This window comes from Homalodisca vitripennis, chromosome 4 (assembly GCF_021130785.1).
Source record: "Homalodisca vitripennis isolate AUS2020 chromosome 4, UT_GWSS_2.1, whole genome shotgun sequence".
Lineage (NCBI taxonomy): Eukaryota > Metazoa > Arthropoda > Insecta > Hemiptera > Cicadellidae > Homalodisca > Homalodisca vitripennis.
Window position 1 is genome coordinate 89288588 of NC_060210.1, and position 19739 is coordinate 89308326.

The following is a 19739-nucleotide window of genomic DNA, read 5'->3' on the forward strand; positions in this document are numbered from 1 at the left end:
CCATACAATAATTTCAGTAAGAAAGTTCTGAACCAGTTCCCTACTTATGAGTGACTGAGTTATTACGACACTCAAAATTTTGCACAATTTTCTATATTAGGCTACACACCGCACGCCCCCGAGTAGATCATCCTGAGTTCTTTTTCAAATCATGCTATTCATCTTTTAATAAACTATCCTCTCTGGAATCCCATTTCTTCCACATTTACATCGGAACTTCTACCGAGTACATAGGAGAAGTGTAACTGATTAATCACAAAAGGAAAAATGCTCTTAAAGGTGTCGCAATGTGACGGCAAGAGGAAGTAGTGAGGTTGGTTATTCAATTAATTTATTATGCACTCCAGGTGCGTGTTGTTCCCTGCTAGTTCGTGTACTCCTTACCCGAAATCTTCGTGTTTCCTGTTTCGTAGGTACAGTCTGTTTCAAGTATCTACTTCGAGTTTTGGAATTTCTAAAATATCACTCACTGTTCACTGTGTGTTGGTCACACTTTGTGTAGCCAGTATGGTTCGCCATATGGCAGTAACTTCCGGTTATGAAAATAATAAAGAATGCATAATTTTTTTATACAAAGATTTTGGCTGTTATGTATATAATAGAAGAAAAGGATATTTCTTCAGGGAAGGGAAGAAATCAAGAAACAAATTTTGAACTATCTAAATTGAATACAATGAGAGTAAAATTTTAAGTAAAATTCCTTTACATTTCAAAGCTTAATGTTAATTTCAATCTTCACCCTTCATCGAGTCCCCCCCCCTTCTACTGTGACAATTCTCTCATTTCGGTATAAAATTAACTTATACAATGCAGTATCGAAGGACCCGACAGAACATAACGGAAGGACCATCTCATAGACGGCCAGACAGACGGATTACCAATTGATCTTTTGATCCCAAAATCGAATAGTTCCTTGGACGAAGAGGAATTACGACGTTTCAAGTCTTTAGGACTGGGTTATCGCACAGATAGACAGAAAACGATACGATTTTAATAAGGTCATGTCGGATCTTCAATGAAACGACGTTAAGATTTCGCAATTGGTAGGTATTTAGTTGGGATAACCTTTTTTCTTTAAACGTTATAGCCCTTAAAGATAACTTCTGCAGGCAGAAAAGTGGAAACCAAAGTTTATTACTCCGCAACGAATTACAGACACGAAAATTGCAAAATTTATGTCATTTTTTAGACGAACATAAAAAACGGTTGAGAATAAAACATGAATTTTTACAGTGCGTGTATGACATGATTTTTAATGCTGTATTATTCATAAATTACATTTAAAAATGATATCGGTTTTAAGAAAAAGAACAATTGTTTAACAAAACATTAAGTAAAAACCTTTTTTTGTAAATAAAATTGAAGTCCTTTTTACTAGTAATCTTTCATATAGAAATTTTAAAAATACAATCTTTATCTTTAAGCATTTTCCTTTGGCATTAATTATAAGATGGTCCTGTATTCTGCTTTGTGAAAAGGTACCTTGTAGGTAGGAGCCTAAATATTATTTTACAAATTAAAATAAATTCCAATATAAAATCGATTGCACCACCTAAAAAAAGAGGCACATAAGCTAACGCTTTACAAAGGTATAAGGAAGCTCAACTTTAACTTGAATAACCAAATTAAAGTCTGATTTATTTTTATTTAGACAGGCTCTTAACTTTAGTAAAAAGCTACAAGTCCTTGTAAGAATTATTAGAGAAAATATATATTTTGTGTTCGTTTCTTTTCATTAAATTAAAAAAATCTAATCAAGCGTACACTACTGTCTATTAGTACTTGTGATCTGTGTTCTCATTTCTATTTGTGCATTGGAATGAAATACATATTAGCCGTTTACATTAACATGCATTGGAATTTTTGAAAGATCAGGGATAAATCATTCTGATAGAACCACCGGATTGAAGATGCTTTTGAAATTTCACTGAAACGTTGTCCTAGTGTTACAGAAAAACTTCGATCCCAAAATCCAAACTAGAAGGTGCTTTACATAAAAAATGTGTTTATCTTTTAATCAAATTTCACACAATAGATTACTTTACTGAATCTGCCAATATAGTATGCTGTACGAGTATTGTACTATAATGTCTTTGTGTAAATTTGTAGAACTATCAGCGGCACAATGTGGCCAATCCTGTTATGCCTGTGGCCAGTGTGATATATTCCCTCACCGAAATAACTCGTAAAGCCGACGCTTCGCCGTTAGTTGTGAATGGGAGGGAGATAAAATCTTCCAACATATTTTTAAGTGTACACAAGCTGCTTACGAGTGATAGGGCAATGGAGGATATAGGGCGAGAACTATATATTGTACATGCAATAAAAATCCATTCTGCCTTAACTTCTTTGTCATTAATGCGATTTTGCTTCACTACAATAACTAATCACAATTTTAGGTAGATTTTATAAATTTATCTTCTACATTACTCAACAAAGTTCGATAGCCAGCTTTGTATGCCATTTCGTTTTAATATGCTACCCGTCCAAACATTACAACTCCGTTATTTATGAACTTAGAAAAAAACAAAAAGTGTTCTGCAATACTTGTAAATTTCATAAATACTATGTAATTAACCATTATTTTGTATCTCGTATTGTACTCGAGACTTGGATTACGTATAAATCCCGAAACAATATTTCTATTACCAAGAACTGGCGGTAGGAATGCTGAAACAAGGTCGAACTTGGAACACACATTGTATTGTAAATATTACGATCAGTTTTGGAGAAAAAATCACAAAATCTACCGGCTTCTTCCGACTCAGCCGCAAGGATTATTTTCATGTTCATATTTTTATGTAGGTAGTAAGTTTCTCAGTTCAAACCTGACCCACACTTCAAGCTAAGTTCATGTCCCAGCCAAGACGTCACAGATGTTCAGATACTGTATGAATACAAAAAGGCCGCCAGATGACTCGGTAGCCCGCCATATTACCGCAGTCCCCTGGGCACGGGCAGGGGCCGAGATGGAGGTGACAGGCCCGCAGAATGGCAATTTGCCGCGCCAGTTACCGCGCTATGTCGTGCCCTATCAGTAGAGACAACCTCAGTATCGTGGGGGGGGGCTATTACCAGTGCCGTTGATATTGCGTCCCCCTAATAACTATTAGGTACTGTGTTAGTTGTAGAACACATTACTCGCCTGTTAGTGACGTCACCTTTAAAATTACAACTCAGACGTCTCGTATTTCGGTGTGGCATGACGTCCAACAAATATTTGTGACCTTCTACACTACTAGCGCTTTCTGTTCTTAAAACTACACCGTTTCTCAGTTCGTGTTAGGCCAAGGAACAATCGTACATATTTGTAAAGAATGATCAAAGCTTTGACATTGCATGCAATTCTTACTAACAACTGAGGAATTAAAAGATTCAAACTTTCAAAACACTTTTATCCAGTATAATTTACTCTAATGTTATAGAATGGTATACGATCTTCATTGGGTGATGTAAGACATATTAAAAAGGAGAATGCAAAAAGCCTGTGAGAAAGAATTATAAAGCTGGTGATTTTTTTAAATCTTTGCTCATATTTTTTAATCGTTTTCTTTGTAGTTTGTATTTTTATGTATATTTTCAATATCAATCACAAAAACGCTTTCGTTATTTCGTGTTTAGCTGTATTGTATTTTAGTAAGAAGTGTATAGTACCTAATATATATTGAATTTTTGTCTTTTCTCATATCTCCACAAGTAAGAGATCCAATCTCTCAAAGAGACAAATTTGCCTGTAGAAATAAGATTGGTAGAGCAAGCTTAGCAATTTTAAGCTTTAGGTTGGCATCACTGGTATACGTCTTTCTCAACCTGATGAGGTGACAGTTTTATGCCCAATAATCTCAAAACTTAGTTTAAGATGGCGAGTGAACTTAAAGATTCGAAATTGGTTTAATAACATTCTGTGATTCGTTTAAATATGAAAAACTATTTAATATATAACCTGAAACGACTAAATTGTATGGTTAATATTGTATGAACATAAAAAAAGTGTGGAGACAAATACATACACTATTCATAATTGTACAAAACCAGAATATAAGGTTTTTAAAATCTAACTCAATAGTATATTGTATTTTTCTGGTTGTTAGTATATAAATCTTCTAGCAGTAAATTAATTTTCACATACTAGTTATTCAGATGGTTTTTGAACGAATCTCTAATATTATCCTAGGTGAAAGCGATGCCAACAACTGTCCTCTTTCTTAAAAAGCGTTTTTCATCTTATTTAAATTTGAGTTATATTATGAACTTCACAATTTATAATTAATATCGAAAAAAAGAAACTAAAAACTCTTTTAACATTTTATATTGTAGAAACGTGTTTCTGCATTAGCTAACTTCACTGTACAATTTAATAACTTCTTGTTCTTCTTGCCAGATCCATTCTGGTTTATTTAATGAAATACAAATAATTCCTTATCCAGAGATTTTCCTATTGCTAGTTACTCTTTACCGAATAACAAAACACAAACTCAGCTATTACGTACTTGTGTCTTCTGCCCTCATTATGTACTTATCATTAACACAAATTTAAAACTTGAAGATTTAAAATTTTTCTTATTAATAAACCAATTTACAATTCTTCTGAAAATACAGGGTGAGGCAGACCACACGTACAGTACGTATAGCAGCCAGACCAAACGAGGTTGATTATTCGTAACAACTTAAACCCCCCTATTTCCACCCCAAAGAATTTGGAGATATTATTTTGAAATCTCTAAAACTCCCCAAAAGGGTAGTTTTTGGGGGTAGGGGTGGTTTTTGGAAAATTTTAAAATGTAAAGGTATGTTGAGTTATACCTCATTTTAAAGGTATTTCTTCACTGATTATTTTGATGCAACAAGTTTGAACCTATCTTGCCGCTTATGTACAGGGTACACCAAAACGTTAAAAAATCAGGGGTTTGTGGGTACATTTATTGCAATTACCTGCACAAATGTAGAGAGACGATATTTTTATTCAAAACTAATGATGAGACGGCTTATCAAAAAATATCATCAAATGCCACCCTACCCCAAAATTTACACATTTTAAAAATACATAGAATTTTGAAATACTTAACAGCCCCAATCTAAAAAAACTCAAATAGCAACCTGGGTTGTGTTGTACATCATTAGAAAGGTCTTTAAAAAATAAACATTTTCTACATTTAAACCTTGTCTCTATCTCCAATGGTTTCAAAACTGTAGTACAAAAATAGATTTTTTTATAATTTTACTAAGTTAGTTTGAATTTTAATATCAAAACCCAATGAAAAAATTAAAAAAAGTTGGATTTTTAAGTTTAATTTGTTTTTAAATAATGTAATAAAAAACAGGATTTCTATCAGTGTAACATGTTTCAAAAGCAATCTAACCGTGGTGTTCATGTTTTAATAATCCCAAATACACGAGTTGCCCCTGGAAGAATTTTGGAACCAATTCCTTGGTCTCTTATCTAACCTATGTTATTATCGTCTCCCTATTCAGTTGTTCTTGTGACCACGTGGTATGAGGTAGATATTAGTTTAAATTTTTTTTAAGTACGTAGTGTAAGTTTTGTTTGTTCTAATATGCCATTCTCAAATGAGGAGGGATTCCAGATGCTTATGGTATTAGGGGGATGTTTCCAAAATTACTCAGCTGCCGCTCTTCTTTATGCCCAACGTTACCCAGACCGCGAACATTACTCCAGGAACGTTTTTCAAAGACTTGCTAGTCGAGTTCGTGAAACAGGTCATGTTCAACCTGACCACAACAAAGGAAAGGAACTCGCTAGACCCGTGAGAAGTGATAGGGCACCCTGAAGTTTTGGCAGCCTTTGAACTGAATCCGTATGATTCTACACGAAGAGTAGTTCTTGATTCTGGTATGAGTCAAAGATCTGTTTTAAGAATTGTTCACGATCATAAAATGCACCCATATAGGATGTCATTACATCAAGAACTCCATGGAGATGACTACCTTCATAGAATGAACTTTTGTTTGTGGGCTCGAGAAAAACTACAACAAAATCAAAACTTTCACCGTAACATTCTGTGGTGTGACGAGGCTACGTTTAGGAGTAATCGAGAAGTGAACCGTCACAATATGAGATACTGGGTGTTTTAAAACCCACACTGGATACGAGAAGTGGACAACCAAAGGTACTGGACCCTAAATACCTGGTGCGGTATTATCGGTGACAAAATTGTGGGGCCATTCTTCTTTGACGATCGCCTAGACCGAGTAGTTTATATCAACTTTCTAATCGAAATCCCTGAGAAAGTCTTACAACGTATGTGGTTTATGCACGATGGGACACCAGCACACTACGCCGAAGTTTCTCGATTAATTCTAAACGAGCAATACCATGACAGATGGATTGGAAGAGGCGGCCCTGTGAACTACCTAGCGAGATCTCCTGATTTAACGTGTATGGACTTTTACTTGTGGGTAAACTAAAAGACCTAGTGTATAAATCAAGACCAATAACTAGAGAGGACTTGATGTGGCGGATAAGGGAGGCTATAAACACGATCAGTAGAGAAGAGATAATGAGAGCTGTAGATAGCTTCACCTCAAGGATTGAACTCTGTCTGGAAAACGTTGGATTGCAGTTTGAACACCGGTTTTAACTCTTCATGAAGTAAGTTACTACGTTATTGTTAGTTTTAGTTTGATAATTGATAATTGTCATATTGATAATTTACCATGATGCTGCTGTAACATGGTAGATTTGTTTGCAAAACCAGTTTGAAGTGTTTATCTTTTTTAATAGTGACAGGATACTCCTTCCTTCCATGGCACTCACATCAATGATTAAATAACAACAGGTTTTCTCCTATACATTTTGAGTAATTTAAGTGTAAAACTTTTTATAATTCAAAATGTACTAATTTAATAACTGGGTAATTTTCCTGTTTCATGAGAGAACTCAGCACTTATCGTAAGACATTGTAGTTTACGGTGATCCAATACCTTTTTAAATTTAAAAGACTTTTAAAAATTGGGTACAGTATTTTTTTATTTTTTTTCAATCATAAACATAAGAGACCGGTTTACTGTTGGAACTTTTTTTTACTTGCACATTACATTGACTTTTATAATAAATACATTGAGTAAAATTATTAAAAAATCTATTTTTGTACTACAGTTTTGAAACCAATGGAGATAGAGACAAACTTTAAATGTAGAAAATATTTATTTTTTAAAGGCCTTTCTAATGATGTACAACACAACCTAGGTTGCTATTTGAGTTTTTTAGATTGGGGCTGTGGTATAATTCAACATACCTTTACATTTGAAAATTTTCCAAAAACCACCCCTACCCCCCAAAAACTACCCTTTTGGGGAGTTTTAGAGATTTCAAAATAATTTCTCCAAATTCTTTGGGGTGGAAATAGGGGGGTTTAAGTTGTTACGAATAATCTAGCTCGTTTGGTTTGGCCGCTATACGTACTGTACGGATGGTCTGCCTCACCCAGTATACATATGTATTGCATCTTAACGACAGTCTTGTTTTAAATAAATAATCGCAATAATAGTGAAATCCTTTTTGCTCTCAGTAAAATTTGGAGACTTCCTGTAGGTTCGCATACTTCGTCAATTAATTTTAACAAAATGTAAAATAACTGGTCTTTAATTAATTTCAACATAGTAGTGAACGAATAAAATGTAACAAACAGATTTAATGCAAACTGTGTACTGAACAAAAGTGGAAAATTTTAAACACATTATTAAAACAACTAACTGTCTCTGTGCACAGCTGTAGAGGTAGAAAATGGGAATTAAAACGCTACCGAAGAGTCCGTAATCAGCTTTGAACAAAGGCAAACATTGACGAGAGAGGAGATAATGGAAAAAAGTTAGTAACGTCAACCCGTCAGGAATTGGCTAACAGATAGAAAATTGGCCGTCAGAAGAGGAGAGAGGCAAAAATACCTTTTACGTAGCAAAAAGTGTGATTTGCGTTGCTGAAGGGGAGATAATTAAAATACGATACACCTTGCGCGGGACAAAACAAATCCCGGACTAATTCTAATTTGACATCTGCCGATGAGAGAGAGGTTATTCGGTCACAAAAAACCGCAGCCGGTATCGAGAGGGTGAAAAACGCGCTCGTTATTTGAAAAAATACACCGCGCACTGTGACGGCTACGGTCTTTGTTGACAAAATGGAAAACAACTGTCAAAGAACAAAAGCGTATTGGGTAATTAAACGGATCCGCGGGCGGCCAGCGGCGGCCAAATTGGCAAGAATATCACCCCCCCCCCCGCACACTACCCTCCCACACAGACCGACAGTCCTCCCCTATTGTATCCTATAGGGATGTCTAGCACGTAAAATATTGAATCCATAACCCCACATCGAGGTATCGTACGTCAGTTGATCATTATAAGTTTAGCCATAACGCTCCAACCGGCAGAGAATTATTTTCACAGGATTTTATTCCTAGTGTATATTTTCACGTTGGTAACACTGAAGACAAAGGCTTGATAACTTTAATGCCTATCGTTAATTCTAAGTTTCTTTTTTTTGCACCAACTCTTATTGTTGATAAAATGTTTTATTGTTAAATAGTAGTTTGTTACACATGCTGATGTAGTATTAGCTATCTAAACATGTAGCAACTAATAAATTATTATTCAAAAGTATCCTTTGAGGGATAAAATTTGAGAAATATCATCTTCAGAAGTCGCATCGTAAATATATACTGTAGCCTACTCTGTATTTACATATTCTTCTGCCTTTGAACAACGGCTTAGCGACCACTTAAACTGAACTTGCTGTTTATAGAGACCCAACTACGTAGAGATATTACGTTATTGATATTGTAATGTCAATGAAGACTAAAAAACGACAGTAAAATTATTCTCAGAACACTTGGTTTTTAGAACGGCATTTATTTTGAAAGAGGGTTATTAGACCTACTCATAGTTAAAGTTGTCTTATATTTAAAAGCACACATCGGGGCAATCCTCCGTGGTTTTGGCAAAATCTTGGGTACATTTTACATTGATCAAAAAGCAACTTCAAAGTTTATTATTGTCTAAGTATTTCAATATGATTGTCTCTAGAGTCTTCTTAATTGATATGAGTCTATTCGCAAAACAGTAACGTAAACTGAAATCTGCTTTCAAACAAAAATTATTTATTTTATTTTATTAATAGTTTATTCTTTTTGTATCAATATTAGTAACAGTATAAAAGTAAATAAGAATTTCGTTTACTATTCAGTATTTTTAGAACTATAACCCCTAAAGGAAAGAAACTAAAGTTGTTTAAATTGTTTACACTGCTTACAATTTCAGATGTTATATGACTATATGACACCTCGAAAAGGTTCATTATGAAATGCGTTCAACGTTCCGTAAAACACAAAATATCTAGATCGTTAAGAGAAAACTTGTAATTGTAAAAACTAACTTTATCACAGTTTTATGTAGTAATTAAACCATTAAGTTTGAATAATTTCGTATGTAAGCCCTACACAATTATAAAATTCAAAATGGCGGTCTTTTACATTTCACCAAAGTGTACACTATTACTGAATATCCGAGTAAAAATGCTAACATTTAAGAACCTTAAGTAATCCTTATAAAAATTATAGGTTATGTTGAAAAATATTAATGAATGTATAACCTTATAAACATATATAAAATACATATAAAATCTGGCAGTTAAAATCTCTTTCTGAATCATTCGGAGTTTGAAGGATATTGCGATATACAATTTTGTAACCGCTAGACCAATCTACATCGAAACGCATACGAAGCTACATAATTTTGTAGTAAATAAGGAACTTTTGTAATTTGATAACCTTAAAAAGAGTTGTAGACTGATCAAACAAAATGTTTTTAATTAAAATTCGTCTATTTTAAAACTTTATAAATACAAATTAAAAGTTACTGAATACACATTTTAAGGATGATGATTTCAATACTCCAGTAGTCCTCGAAATTTGCGCTCGTTAATAGAGTGTAGTAGATAGGGATATAGCTTAAAAACTGTCAAACGAGAATAAACAAAATTAGCATTTCGATTTTATAACTACTAATTTGAATTTTTCTATCTGAAATAGGAAGTGGAAAGTTTGAAACATAATTATGTTTTGAAAGTCCGTAAAACAGAGAGTCGGTATTTGAAAGTAATTGAAACTCACAAGTATTACATATTTTAGATTCTACAGCGTTTATACGGCTTTATATGTATAATTTATTGTTCCTGCAATATGTCAGGTTACTTATCTGTTTAACATAAGAAACAACTTACTATATGTAAAACATATGGAATTTGACGCAGTCGTAGTAAAGGGTGTCCAAATTTTCATTTAAGTTCCGGATCGAAGTGTTTGAAACTTCTAAATTTGCCATGCATATAATTATGTCCTGTATCATACACAGGCCTTTCAAACATTTGAATGGCCACCGTGCCACACATTGGAGTATTTGACCGCTAAAATCGGATAAAAGTCGATTTTTAAACTTTGCAAATTCTTCATCTTATCATATATTATAACATGTCTTAGTTAAGAATTTGAACAAAGTTTAAGTTAATTAATTTAAATCTTGGGTGCATTTGCTTTCCGAGCAAACCGATTTCTTATAAATTAGTTTTCTTGGAATTTACCACAGATCATGTCCATCACAGTATGGGTAGTTTCCATTTCAATGTAAACCTCTTAAAATGTCAGTTAAAGTTTTCCTAGCTGAGCTTACTGTTTAAGAGTTTCGTTTTTAAATATGTTTTACGCTCAATCTCGCCTAAAGGGGACGAATCAAGTAAATATGAGTTTCTAATTGTGTTTAATTGTTTCAATAGAGTAAAATTATTTACTATTCGAATAAAGCTATACAAATTCTCTTTTGCGCCTAAACTTTATATTTGAAAAGCCTTTTTTTATAAAAACATGCATTACAGTTCTGTTTCTTATAAATTATGATATCCCTGAGTGTCCTCTATAAAATCACGAAAAAGTATTTTCCGCCTCTTTCCGCCATTTTATTTAGCTTTTGATAATATTTATAGAATAATATTGAAATAATAAAAAACTATGAGATATTCCAGTTTGCTCAATATTTCCTTAATCCAGTTTATGACTAAACATTGCTACTTAATTTTTAATCATTAACATCTGAAGTAAGAAACTTAAGCCAAAAGTACTAATTTTAATTCCTACACAAAATTGTAAGAATTCTTTAGTTAATATTTGTGTGAATAATAATAATTACAACGTTAAAATATTGAAACCCACTTTATTCATTAAGGTGGTGCAATCAATCTTTGTAACCACAGGTTTTTAAGACATTATCCTTGAATATAAGAAAGACATTATTGGTCATTCCACAAGAAGTTGTGTGGATATTAAATAAATACATTACAAATAAATGATAAAATAAAAATAGGTAATAAAATAAATTAAGAGTAGTATTAGGTATAATGAGACTTACGGAAAAAGTATTCAATAGTAGAAAAATCAATTTACTTAGATCGTAAATCATTAAAAACATACCACTCACAAAAGTTATAACTTATCTACTAGTACATACAGTAAAAATCATATCTTCAGCCGCTTTTCTGTGCCTAATTACAAAATTCCCCAACATTCCTATTCAATGCCTTTTAATCTATAAAACATTGTGAAAAAATTAATATTATATATGTTTTTGGGGAAGTGATATTAAACGGAAATGAATGTTTTGAAACTAACCGAACTAAGTATCGATTGTTCCACCTTAAAGGAACGAAAAAGTAGGGAACCAGTGAGTTTTGGCTCGAATAACACAAATTTGTGTATGAATGATATGTTGCAGTTAATACATACTATTATTGTTGTTATAAATGGCTGTAGCTGAGCGTTAGCAAAGCCTATAACTCGGGGTTCTGGAGAAATGTTATTTCTGTCGGTTTGTCTAGCCCCACGATATCTTGAAAAGAAACTAACTTATAGCCTTGACATTTTGCATGAAGCTTTATTTCTATATAAGCAACATAGAGTTCCGATGATGGTGCATGTCACTGTACATTTGGCTGAGCGTTAGCGAACACTTTTACATTGATTTCAGGGTAAACATGGTGGCAAAGATATAATTGAAGAATAAATAAATTTCTAAGCAAACTGAGTAAATCATATGGCATTTTAAAATACATATATAGATATGGATATGGATATAGTAACAAGTGTAGCCTAATGAAATGAGCTACAGACTTGATGTGCGTTACCTGGTGTGGCGTACCTGCATTTTTAATCCCATATTTGGTTTTTGGGTTTTGTGTGCCTGATTATCAAATGGAGCCAAATGAAACCCAACTCTCTTGTCCGGTATATACATTTCAAACTTTCGAAATATAAATATAAAAATTCATTACAAAAGTATAAATATAACTTTTATGTTAAGTTCTAGATTACTAATCTTACTGAACACAAAAAGTTTCATAGTTTTTATTCCGAGGTACAACATTTTTGAGAAAAGCTATAAATGATTAGAATAAAAAGACAAAAGGAAACCTATAATGAAATATAATATTTTACTCGTAACAGCATTGCAGTAAAACGTTAAGGTTATTTGTATATTCCATAACATAGCATTGTAATTTACTGAAGAAATATTCGTTGGTGTTTCAGCCTGTTATTTGTCTCTACTATTAAAATATACTATTTGGAATAACAAATGTGAAACATAATTGCTCCTCGTAATAATTATTATATAAAATACAAACTCTGATTATTATTGTACATCGCATGTGTTAGAAATTACTTTATTCTCTGTAAACAATTAAAATTGTTATAAACAAAATTAACATCAATGAATGGTAACAGAGGATAGATAGTTTAGACGAGGTGCTTTTTCATTCTAAATGGTCTATAATTTACTTGTAAGATGGCATTAAATAAAAAAAAAACTAAAGAAATGTTAGATTATCCATTTTTTTATAATTTCATTGGTAACAGTGACAATAACACATAAAACATTATTTAATGCCTTAGGAATACATAGAGTTCATGAGGTGTTGAGCAGTATAAAAACCATCAAGGTCGTTTTCAATGTAGCTGAAGATTGAAAAAGTAAACGTAATTTTAACTAGAGTATAGTAACGAGTATAGTAAATGCAGGATTTGTAAAAAAGATACTAATAAGGGAACTCATCTTCTGACAAGGACGTACCATTAGATGCCTTTTGTATTTAATAATTTGCAACGGACAAAGCCATTTTCATATTTTGTAATACCAAAGATGTAATCAAAGACCTATTGGTCTATAGGTATTGGACCTATTTGTATTGTATAGCAACAATAACAAATATATGAGTAAATATAACAATATAGTAAACAATGCAATGAAAATTCCATTGAACAGTTTTCTCGAATTTGCATAAATATATATATGCAAGGAGCACTGTTGGGTGCATGGGCGTTAATTAGTGTCCTTAGATTACGGCAGGATGATCTTTCTCAAAGTACCAGTGTCCTCTCAGTTTGCATGCATGAGATGATGGCAATGCCCTTTAATACCTTTGTCTCTTTTATATACAGTAGTATTTACACATATACTGAGCAATTGTGGTTAAATTTCATTGTTGTACTTAACAAAACAAGAAAGGCAGCAAATGCTATCTCTAAAATCAACCCACATGTAACGCGTATAAGGATTAAAAGATTTTGTTGGCTGTTTTTAAATTTTTTTTATATGTATAATCGGCCCCACCACACGCCTATTTGGAGGGGCCGTGCCCACGGCCGGTGAGGTGGTGGGGCGTATCTTTTTCGGGGCCCACCAAAGTTGAGTACAGCCCTGAATAAGTGATACGTAAGAGAAACGCTGCTAAAAATGTTTTGGTCATTGCGGTTAAAACTTAAGCAATGTAAACTTTACAACAATGTGTACAACATTTAATACTGTAGAATAAAATGCATTCCTTCAGGACTTTAAACTTATGTAGAATTGTTAATGTAATATCGTCATTTGAACTATAAGATTCTCCAATACTTTTCTTTTTATTAATTAAAGAAATTTCTTCAGAAAAGGACGATATTATTTTGTAAGACCAGTTTGGTATTTACAGACGAAAATTCCTCTTCAAGATGCTTTTTTCACCAATTGATCAATGCAAAACGAAAATCAGTACTAACGTTTCAAAATTAATTGGAAATCCCGTAGTAAAATCAGAGCCCTAACCGGGTTTCCTAAGTTGTATAGTTACAGGCCATATAACTTCCATCGCGTCCAGATCAAAGGTAATATCTCTATGTCCTTTGATTGATTTTCTCAGTCCCGGGACCTTTGACAAGATATGCTCATTACCGTCTAGCCCGGGGTGGAAGCCGCCCGCCACAGGACGGGGTAGCCCCAGGTCGTTGGTTGTGGTGGGGGGGGGGAGAGCGTAATCACAGTAAATGGCTTCCATTAGATCAATGGGCTCAATTGTATCCTAATTGATCAACAGCGGCCGGGTCGGATATCCACACATGATTATGGCGCCGCCATCTTGAACCGGAGACAATGACCACTTCTTGTTACAACGAGCATCATTAGACCTGTAGCTTGTTAGCCCTCGGTCAAGGATTACGTTTGAGAAACTAGACTATATGAAATTTTCCCACTAAAGAAACATAGCGTATTTTAATTTTTGGAAATCTCTTATAGTAAGTGTGCTTAGTTGTGCCCCACTAGACTGTAGCATCAATCAATACATATTGGTGAATTCGTATAAGGTTATCTAATTTTCGTAAATTTGATAGCTAAAGCTTGCCAATTCACTAAATTAATGAAAAGTAAAGCATACAAGGACGTCCCTACAGGTCGGTCATCTCAAGTGATATTTGGCACCCCTCATTCTGTGAACTCTCATTGGGACGACTTAATCAAAATAATTTCCCCCCCCCCCCCCAAATTACCGGACCCGGGATGCCCCACCGAGTAGATACAGCACTGCACCGAGCCGCCTCTCATCACGTAATAGCCCGATGGTGGCGGAGAGCACATTAGACAGGCCGATATAAACATTTTTACAGAGCTTTTATAAATCACTCACGTTTACGGCGGAGTTCTCGGAAAAATCAACACCAGCAATAGGAGCGGGAGGGGGAGTGGGGGAACGTTCCGTTAAAGTAAGAGTAGCGCAAGTTGCAGACAAATTCAACCAAAACGAGGGGTAATCATTTCCGGGTGGGCAATTTATTTTATATTCGCCGGGCGCCGAGAGTAAAAAGTTGGCGGGTTTATTCTGTTCCAGTACGACAGGAGGGTTTATTTTTTAACTCGGGTAATCTACAGCGAGTTGCCGTTACCGCGGCGCCGCCTTCTGATCCCATTTATTTCCCATTTAATTTTCATATATCTTCCCGGATCCCGCTTTACTGCCGCTGTATCCGAGGCTCCAAATCCCCTTTTCTACTTCCTGAAAGAAAGCGGATCTCTTACTTTGCTTGTGTAGTTTTATAAAACCTCCCCGCCCCACCCCGCCCCTCGACCACCGCCGAGGCCTAACAGGATTGTTGGTGTGTTGAGCCTCTCAGATATGAGCTCCAGCCAGGATTCCATTTATCGAATTGAGTACTGTATGTATTTTTAAATAATCTTTCGTCTGAAAGATACACGCGAGAGTTATGTTCGTTTACCGATAACGATATGTGTGTGGTTGGCTGAATTTTATCTCGACTTGTATTATAATTTTATACGAAGGATTATGCCTTAAACATCTTCACAACTGTAATAAGTTTGTGAAATATAATGTGTTTATAAACAGTACACACACGCACATAAAGGAAAGTAAAAATGTTAAATGAAATTGATTACCATATATTATTTAAAATCAATAATTAATTATAAGTGATACATACAAAATTAAAAGCAGGAGACACACTCCTGAGAATCTCAATCGCAATTTTTCATGACGCTTTTCTAATTTTCGTTTGAGACCGAAATTTGATAATTTTAACTTTTTTAATGCTCTCTTACATTTGCAAAAAGTACTTTACGCCTCACTTAAAACTTCTGTGCTTATTACAATACGTACTTACTTGAATACTGCATCCTTGACTAAACAAGCTAAATAAGTTTTCATTATTTTAAGCAAACTATAGTATAAAAATTAATATTAGTGCTGTATGATAGTGGTTTTTAGCCCATTCACGCATCTTTTATTGGAATTACCTGAGTACATGTAATTAAAGTGTCATGGTGAACTAAAAACTAACTCACTTTATTTAGTTCAGTACTGAATGTTGGGATATATAGCTCTTAAATCAAACTTATCTCAGTTTAATAAGGAACTTGATTAGACAAGTGTTTACTTAAGACACAAATTTGTAAACAAATGTATGCGCATAACAATTAATACAGGGTGCATGACACGAAAAACTATCCTTAGCAGTTTCTTAGGCTAAATGATGTAACAACTAGAGTAAATTTATACCTGCCACTGCCCTTTTAACGTACCTATCATTTGTTTATTGAAGCTTAATTAGATTAAAATGTTATTGTCGTTCATAACAATGCAATAAATATTCAAGTTGTTTGACAGGTTTTTAGTCTTCCGATGTTATGTTTATTTGCTTATTTAGACACTTGTGTGAAGGAAACAAATAAATAAAAAGTAATTACAAGTATATCACTAAAATGATGACTCTGTGGTGTAGTAGTAGCATACTCTTACAAGTGAGATGAGTCCGAGTCTTTCCGAAGCTAGTACTTTTGTAAATAAATTAGTTTTATGTATATATATATATATATATATATATATATATATATATATATATATATATATATATATATAATTCCTTAATGTTGCCAAATATATTTAGTTTACTAATCAAAACCCTCTTACGTACTTCCTGGCACATGAGATGTCATTTTCAACTATAACGCAAGAAAGATTCATAGTTTTAAAATATCAAGACAACGTGTTTCGAATTTTTGTCTCCCTACTACATAATACATCCTAACTACTATCCTAAGTTTTATCTATTGATAAAAGAAGGTTATAAAGAAGAGAAATCACCGTTTTAACAAAACAAAGGTGAGTTTTATGTAAAATATTAAAATATTCAAATACCGGGTTTTTACATTTGTGGCTGATACTTAAATATAACACATATTCCACGAATTAGATAAATACTTTGGTACATTTATAATAAAGAAATATATAACTCAATTACCCTTCTTTTTCTAGTTCTTATTCCATTTTTCATGTTAAACATGCATCACGTTGCCACCTTTTGTTTGAAGTCTACTTCAATACTTTAGAATCGACCAATACGTTATATTCTTAATGAATAGGTAATAAGCTAAATTAAAGTACGACATTGTTTTAAAACATTATCTGACTGGAGAAAACTTATACAAATTTGCAATTGTGTATTTTTAGGTTTGAACTTTACTCAGTTTTTTTTTTTTTTTTTTTTTTTTTTGTCCAAATCTGATACTTTTAAATCCCTTCCAATTACGTTTACTACGTTCATTAGATGAGATCCTTTCGAACTCAGGTAATTATTTCTATCATTACCAGATGTTTACTTTTTATTGCAAAATTACAGTCAGCAATTAGCTGAAAGTCTGAACTTCTATATTGAAGTTTCATCATATTACTTCCTTTTACTAATTTGAACAGACTTACTTTTACACTACTTTAAACCACGATAAAACCGTGTTCCTAAATACCATACAGTAAGAGTATATAAAATAATGTGTACATACAAGTATGCGATCGTGCACCTAATGAGACGATGAGAATAACTGTCCACATAGATTACACTATATTTTATCTCTCGCATATATTTCGAACGCTTCTTCGTCGTTGACCTTTTTTTGATCTCTTCAGATGAACATGACTACACATTCCAGGAGTCAAGTCTGTGACAGCGTCTGATTACAGGCGCTGCACTAAGAGGAAGGTGAACTGGAGTTCAATATTCACAGTAGATCAACCCTTCCCAATATAGCTACTTTTATGTGTTAGACAAGTGTCCCGCTGTATAAATACCTGTACATTACACATTCCAGGAGTCAAGTCTGATTACAGGCGCTGCACTAAGAGGAAGGTGAACAGGAGTTCAATATTCACAGTAGATCAACCCTTCCCAATATAGCTACTTTATGTGTTAGACAAGTGTCCCGCTGTATAAATACCTGTACATTACACATTCCAGGAGTCAAGTCTGATTACAGGCGCTGCACTAAGAGGAAGCTGAACTGGAGTTCAATATTCACAGTAGATCAACCCTTCCCAATATAGCTACTTTATGTGTTAGACAAGTGTCCCGCTGTATAAATACCTGTACATTACACATTCCAGGAGTCAAGTCTGATTACAGGCGCTGCACTAAGAGGAAGGTGAACTGGAGTTCAATATTCACAGTAGATCAACCCTTCCCAATATAGCTACTTTATGTGTTAGACAAGTGTCCCGCTGTATAAATACCTGTACATTACACATTCCAGGAGTCAAGTCTGATTACAGGCGCTGCACTAAGAGGAAGCTGAACTGGAGTTCAATATTCACAGTAGATCAACCCTTCCCAATATAGCTACTTTATGTGTTAGACAAGTGTCCCGCTGTATAAATACATTACAATGTATGCCCTAGTAATAAAGAAATTCTTTCTTCACTTCCAACCTACACTCACCCATTCCAGCCTTTCCTTCTAGCAATACAAAAATCTGAAGCAATATTTATATTTTAAAATTATTAACCTTTTCATTTTGCTATTGAAAATAACCTTTCGTATACTAGAAGAATTACAAAATTGTTACATTTCGCTGCGACAAAATTGAATTTGCATGTACATTATATAACTATGCACAACTTAGTTTTATAACTATAAGGCGCTTACAGAATTTATTGATGTGTATTACTGTAACACTCTTAAATCTCATTTGCTGTATACTTTGGGTTGAAGAAAACCCTAATAATAAACAACCTCACGTCCTAAACCCTAAATAGCTACAAGGAGAGTAGTGTGTTTCATTGAAAAAACAAGAGTTCTTTCGGCGTAAGAATGTTTATTTTGTTGTTGTTTCACTTAAATTACTGATTGCTTGACCTATTAGTGCTAATTTTTATAATATTCTACCTCTCTGGCCATATTACGTTAAAGAATACTAATAATTGTACAGTAGCGTTCCAGCAAACATCACTAGTACACGGCTAGATTATGTCGAACCGTAGGCTGTATCATACAACTCGCCGAAACAACATTTCCTAAACATTCATAGTTTTTGTTAGTTCGTTTGTTCGCAAAACTAATTCCATTATCATAGCCCATAGATAGATTTAACGTATAAAAAATACCAGTTTGTCGTTGTCGAGAAAAACACTAATTAAAGGGCTGTAATTCCGTAGGCCGTATTGTAAAAGTTGTAAAGGCCTACAAGTTTTAAATAACTCCATAGTTGTTAGTTTCGTTTGTGGACAAAATACCAAACGGTGTAAACGGATGTAACATCCCCTCAATAGGTAATAGAACAAGTTCAACAAGGCACACTAGACCGCATCAGAGGGACGGCGGAGAAAAATGTTAAAATATGTCATCCGCCTCGACACTGGCTTTTGTTTACTACTTTATTTAATAATTTAATTAGCGATGGCTGATGAAACGCGATAGTCTTTTGTCGCAAAGGGCGCAACAGTTGTGTGTCGGTATTTAAAACACGCTGTGCTGACAAAATGCCAATAATATTCTTTTAATTAGGTCTTTTGTCGTTTTTAATACCGCTCACTTCTGTGTGCGGATTCCCAGCTAAATGACGTTTTTATAATTAGCGCAACTACGGGA